At 42.0% G+C, this 6,580-nt stretch overlaps 1 long non-coding RNA gene across 1 annotated transcript; it reads left to right on the top strand.

The window, feature by feature from the left end:
• The first annotated feature begins 57 nt into the window (after positions 1 to 57).
• LOC130453837 (uncharacterized) lies at positions 58 to 3,003 on the top strand. Its single transcript, XR_008911429.1, has 3 exons — positions 58 to 196; positions 2,470 to 2,560; positions 2,686 to 3,003. It is a non-coding gene; the product is annotated as an uncharacterized LOC130453837 (long non-coding RNA).
• The last annotated feature ends 3,577 nt before the right edge of the window (positions 3,004 to 6,580 follow it).

Consider the following 6,580-nt stretch of genomic DNA (forward strand, 5'->3'; position numbering starts at 1 on the left):
GCCGGGCTGTTCGCTGCCGTCACTTAGGCAGCCCCGGCCGGCTCCGCCTCCTCGACCTCCCGGGCCTCCCCGCCTCAGCCGCAGCAGCCGCCGCCGCAGACACAGCCCAACTCCGCCCCGGGAAAAAGAGGCGGAGCAGCCGCCAGGGCGGCTCGGGGCCCCAGCACTCTGGCCTGGAGGAGGAGCTGGGGCGGGGGTAAGGCAGGGTAAAAGGAGGGAGTTGTCGTCATAGCGACCCTGAATCCGGAGGTGGGGCTGAAGCAAGCCCTAGGGAGGGGCAAGGGAAAGGGGGTAGGTACCGTGGTTACCATGGTGATTGGAGGGCGGGTGGGGCTTGAGGACTTGTCTGGAAAGACCTTGGTGGAGCAGAGGGGAAGGGCACCCAGGTGGCGGTGGGGTCTGGCCGGTAAACATGGGTAACCAGGGCTGGGTAAGGAAGGAAGGGGGGCTTCAATGACCACAGTAAATGGAGGCCGAAGGTGTCGGGTGGAAAAACGTCCCTAGATTGCCATCAGGGCTCCCTTGAGTTCTTGCGCCTGCCCTTCACCTCCACAATCCTTTTTTCATGAGGTCCAGGCCTTTGAAGAAAGTAGAGAAGGAATCCACCAGCATTATTAGAGATAAAACCAGTAATTTGATCCTAAAATTAGAGGTGGACCATAGAGAGAGTCCATCTAATCATAGGTAAATTCATGAAATGAGCAAAATTGAGCAATGAACTCGAGTTTGAGTCCTCTGGCTCAAAAATCGGGGCTCTTTTCACTACACCAAGGAATCTTGGCATATCACAAGCAATGCTGATTAATTCAGGGCCCATACAGATCATACAGTGATGGTCCACCTTTATTGTTCAGGAGTGTCTGACTCTGTGATACCATTTGGGATTTTCTTGGCAGGAAGATACTGGATTGGTTTGCCTTTTCCTTCTCCAGCTCAGTTGACAGATGAGGAAACTGAGGCAGAGTGTAGTGATATGCCCAAGGTCACAGTCATTTTCTGAAACCAGATTTGACCTCAGAAAGAGGTCTTCCTGACTCTAGGTCTGCCACTCTATCCACTGTGCCACCTAGTCATCCCTCACCTTTTAGAGAGGTGAAAACTAGGGCAAATTGCATATACTTTCAGATGTGGTCAGTGTGGCAGCTGGTTTTGCTTGACTACCTTTAAAAAAATTGTTTTTTCAAAGGAAAGCTCCCTCAAGGTAGGAGAAAGATAATTTCAGGAATGAGATTTTAAAAACAACCAATGAATAAAATAATTGTAGTGAGGTGGGGTATTGCTTAGTCCTAACCACATTAAAATATAATTGGGAAATAATACCAAGAGATACCACAAAGCATAGATAATGTTAATATGTGGGTTTCTAAATTAGTATCCTGCAGGGATCTTTACCTAAGATTTAATTGCCCCTCTTTTCATTTGAGTTTGATACCACTGAATTGGAGGATATAAATGGTAAGTAACATAAACAAGGTATTACAATCTTAAAGGAGATTGTAAAGAAATGTTTAGACTTGACTAGACCTTTAGTTGGTATAGACACTTATTCCCTCCCTTCCTGAAGGATCAGCTATACCCTTAGTAGTCTTTAACAGCAAGATCCTTTGAGGAATCACTTTAAAGGAAAGTCATCTGTCAGAGAAGCCAGAATGTGAAGAAGAGGGGAAGAACCTCAATCTTGAGCCAAATCATTCTTTGCTTTTTTCCCTCCCATATCTTTCAGAGTCTAGCAGGGAGAGTGGGGAGGGGATTTGTCCTCCACCCCACATGGCAGTCACCCCAAGGTTGCAAACCAGGGTGACTATAGGCATGGTGGCACCTTCAACAGAAACAGGGAAATTTGGGATAGAGGTGGGTAGGTTTGGTGGGGAGAAGGGAGGGTCTGGAATTACTTTTGTTTTGGATATATTTAAATAAAATGACCACAGGTCACACAGTTTAAAATATTTGATATGCAACAAGCAATTCATGATATATGATGGGAGTCCAAGAGAGAAATTGAACTAAGTATATATACCAAAGTTTTATTGCAATTTTAAGCTATTATATATACACATGTATGTTTATATATATGCATACATATGTACCTATATGTATATATGTGTTTGTGTGCATTTGTGTATGTGTGTGTATAAAAGGAGACTGGCACTTGACCAGATCACTCAAGATCAAGGCACCCATATGGGAAATGCCAGGGAACTGCTTCTGGGAAAAGGCATGTTGCAATCCTCTTTCCACTGTTTAAACAGCAGAAGTTGTCTGCATTTTAAATAGGACCAGACTGAGACAATCTTGCTCTCCTTCTGGTAGCATCTAGAGGTGAAGATTTTGTTCACCCCATGGCATGGGCACCTTGTAGTAAATCAGGTGTGGGGATGATCATTTCCTTTGCTTGAGGGTCCTGTGATCCTGAGAAATCAACCTAAAGTTGTTGTTTTTTTTAATTTAAATATATACCTTCTGTTTTAGAATCAACAAAGTAGCAATAAAGTTCCAAGGCAGAAGAGCAGTAAGGGCCAGGAATTTGGGGTTAAGTGACTGCCCAGAGTCACACAGCTAGGTAATGTCTGAGGTCACATTTGAACCCAGGACCTCCCATCTCCAGGCCCGCCACTCTAACTACTAAGCCAGCTAGCTGCCTCAATTGACCTAAAATTCTGATCTTGTTTCATTTGTACTTTTCAGTTCTAAACAAGGAGAATGGAGTCCCAGATCTGAAAAATCAAGCCACAGAGACCTTTGAACAAGAATTCCAAGTGGGATGTTGCTGCCAGCCCAGCAAATGAGCCAAGCAGAGCCAACGTGCTGGGAGGCAAGCCCAGGAGGGCTTTGGACTTGGAACTTGATGGGACTAATGCTAGATAGGAATTGAGCTAGGCTGTAAACCTAATTCTCTTCATAGAGACAGAGGGAATTTAGGGCCGATCATGCTTCCCAGGAGTTGGGGCAGTATTTGTATGTGTTTGCTATACCTTTGAAATAAATATTCCTTTTTAAAATCCAGTCATACTGTTGGGGTTAAATAGAACTGGGGTGCCTGGACCCCTAAAAGTGAAGGAATACAAATCAGTGGGACTTACTTAAGTTTGGCAGAGAATGGAAATACCCTGATTCCTGGGGAGGTGAAATTTATCTGAAGCTACCAGGGATTGGTGAAAGGCAAAATGTGGCTTTCTCACCTTTGGCCTTGCTACTTTTCCCAAGAGTCACTTTTCTCTTCCTAATAGGCAGTTTTGGATGCTACCACACTCCACCCCTTGTTCAGAGACCAAAGATCCTCTGAGGGCTAGTTCTCTATGACAGTGGTGTCCAACTCAAACAGAAACAAGGGTCACCAAATCAGACTTGAGGAACTCTGCCATCAGACTGACTTAGTTTTGAAATATCGCGTTAACCATGTGTTGTATTTCTATTTTTTTTAATTGACTATTTTCCAATTCTATTTTAACCTGGTTTGTGTAGCACCAAGGGGACATTGTGGGCCATATGCAATCTACTCCTATTTGACACCTCTGCTCTAGACTTTTAAATCTGGTTCAGTCTGGACTTGATTTTTTAGTCTAAGGATACAGGAGACTCAATTCACATGAATCTCTAATGCTATTGTTTGGGAATTCATTATTTATTATTTTATATATTTAATAACAATTATTATTTTTTAAACCCTCACCTTCCATCTGGAATCAACACTGTGTATTGGTTCCAAGACAGAAGAATAGTAAGGGCTAGGCCATGGGGGTTAAGTGATTTACTTGCCCAGGGTCACACAGCTAGGAAGTATCTGAGGTCTGGCTCTCAATCTACTGAGCCACCCAGCCACCCCCTACAAAACTCATTTTCATAACAATTTTATAATAGGTAGTATTTATATAGTGATTTAATGTTTACAAAATAACATGAAAATATTATTCCATTTATATAAAAACTATAAAAATCTTTACAGTTTAGAGCCCTCCAGCCAGGATAAAAATCTTACTTACTTTAAACAGCACTGCTCCCTTCTTGTTAAGTAATTCAATGGAACTGGGCTGCTTGGACTCCTAAATTCTGTGCATGTTCAGATATTCACTGGAATCTGCCACTGTGTTCCACCCCACCCCCAAATTGTAGCCAGGCATCACAAAGAAATTATCAACCATTATTTTGTTAAATATATGAAACAAAATTAGCAAAATTGGCTGGTAATGGGCAAACAGGAGGAATTTGGAGAAGTTAAGCCTTTTGTAGCTTTTCCCCACTTCTCAACTGGGCAGATTAGCAGTCTTTGTCAGTTCCAGACACCCCACCAAAGTTCCTTTAATAGGAAGAGTGTTTGAAAGCCTGGGAAGCTCTAGACACATCAATACCCCATTGTTGGTCTCCATTCAAGGCACCTACCTTCTCAGGAATAATTACTAGAAACTGGAAAGAGGAAAATTAAGGCTTGCAGTCAGGAAAAGTTTTCCAATGATTAGAGCTGCCTCAGGAAGGTAGTAGGTTCTGGTTCATTGGAGGTCTACAAGCAAAGGCTGGATGCCACTTGTAGGGTTTGTTGTAGAAGGGAATCTTTTCAAATTGAGTTGAGCTAGAGGACCTCTGAGGTCCAATACAATGAGCTCCTGGGATTCTGGGATCCTTTTGTGGTGGAGGCTGGTGGCCAAGTCACTGAGTCACTGATTTTAGCGGAGACACCTTGAGTCAATATCTACGGGTGAGTCATGTTATTAACAGTTCTCCTTTCTAGAGTGCTTTACAGTTGGTAAAAGAACTTTTCTGACAATAGCCTCTTTCGTGTGGTTATTTTCCCCATTTTTACAGATAAAGAAGGTAAAGTAACTACAAGAATCAAGAAACAGAAACACTGGAAATACAAATAATAAAATATCAACTTAAAAATTGCTTGAAGTTAACAGATTGTAATGGGCTTCATTTATGAGCACGACTCAGTGGTTCTTCCACCCCAAGATTTGAACTAGTATAATTCCTCTTAAAAAAAATTTTTTTTTTAATTCTTACTTTCTGGCTTAGTAACAACTCTAAAACAAAAGATTAAAAACTAGGCAGTTCACCCAGGGTCACACAGCTAGGAAGAATCTGAGGCCAGATTTGAACCTAGTTCCCCTGGACTCCAGGTTTGAGACTCTATCCACTGTGCCACCTAGCTGCTCCTGACAGTTTCTCTCTTTTTAAAAAAAATCTGGTTGCTTTTGTTTTGATTTCTGTCACTTTCCAATAATGAGGAACTTCTGCTCTCTCAGCTGACAGAAAAATCTCCTTTAGAGCAAATGAGTATAGTTAAGCAAAAAACAAAACAACATAATGCCAAAGTCTGGCAATGTATGTCTCATTTTGTGCATGTGGTTCACCACCTCTCTGCCAAGAGGAGTGAGGAATGTTTTACCATTATTCCTCTAAAGCAGATTATTCACTGCATTGATCAGGGTCCTAAAACTTATAGTTTGTTTATGCAGTCATTATTCCCTCCAGGAATGGGGAGAGATTTGAACTCACCATCCCCATAAAGACAAGATTGATCTTCATGTAATGAAAATAGTCAAGATTCAGGAAACCCCAGGCCTAATTTCTCCTCTATCACTGACTTGTATGACCTTGGCTAAATTACGTCCCTGTTCTGAAGTTGTCTCCTCATCTATAAAAATAAGGGAATTAGACTAAGTGGTCTATGAAGTACCTTTCAGAGCTAACATTTTGTGTTTCTTTTTTTCTTTTGAGAAAGGTTGCTGCCTGAGTCAATCCTATAAAACATAAAATTATACCTCACTCCATATTTGCTATCTGTTCCTAACAACATCTCTATGAAGTGTGGTGTACATACCTATGACAATTCCAATTTTACAGATAAAGAAACTGAGGCTCAGAGAGATAAATTACTAGCCCAAGCTGCTAGTAAATGTCACTAGTAAAGGACAAAGCCGTCCCTCAGACCCAGGCCTTTTGAGTCCAAGGCCAACAAATGCTCTTTCTGCTATACTCACTCCCTTGCCCCCTACATTAAGTGTAGTGATGAAAGAGAGTCCTAACTCCCTTTACTCTCTCTCTCAAAAAACCACAATCATCTCTACCGTCAATATCTGAAATTCTAGGATGAGAGATTCAGTCCTTGGGTTCTTCAAGCATGCCCTATTAAAATATAAACATGAAACCAAAGCTAGGGCGGGATTAGTTGAGAATTAACTGAGAACAGACATGTTGCCTTTTTGGTGGCTGAGTGGAATAAACAGGAGGACCTCAGAACAGACACGTTAAGAAGAAATCAGAGAGTATTGTAGGCAAATAGTGTTTACTTCACGATGACTCCTTGGCCAACACTTGGTTGGGCGGAGAATGGGGGGACTCATAAGATCAGGGAGTATTTCTGATGTTTTTGAAAACAAGGGAGATTGTTGTGTCACAGTGAGGCAAGGAAGAGATGGAAATGTTCATAAAACCACAGATTTTTGAGCTGAAAGAGACCTTCAGACTGCCTACCCAAATGATCTCATTTTACAGATGAGGAAACAGAGGCCCAGAGAGGTTAAATAATTTCCCCAAAGACACAAAGGTAGTAAATGACAGGATTCAAATCTAGATCCCCTGAGTC

Source organism: Monodelphis domestica, chromosome 4 (assembly GCF_027887165.1).
Source record: "Monodelphis domestica isolate mMonDom1 chromosome 4, mMonDom1.pri, whole genome shotgun sequence".
Taxonomy (NCBI): Eukaryota; Metazoa; Chordata; class Mammalia; order Didelphimorphia; family Didelphidae; genus Monodelphis; species Monodelphis domestica.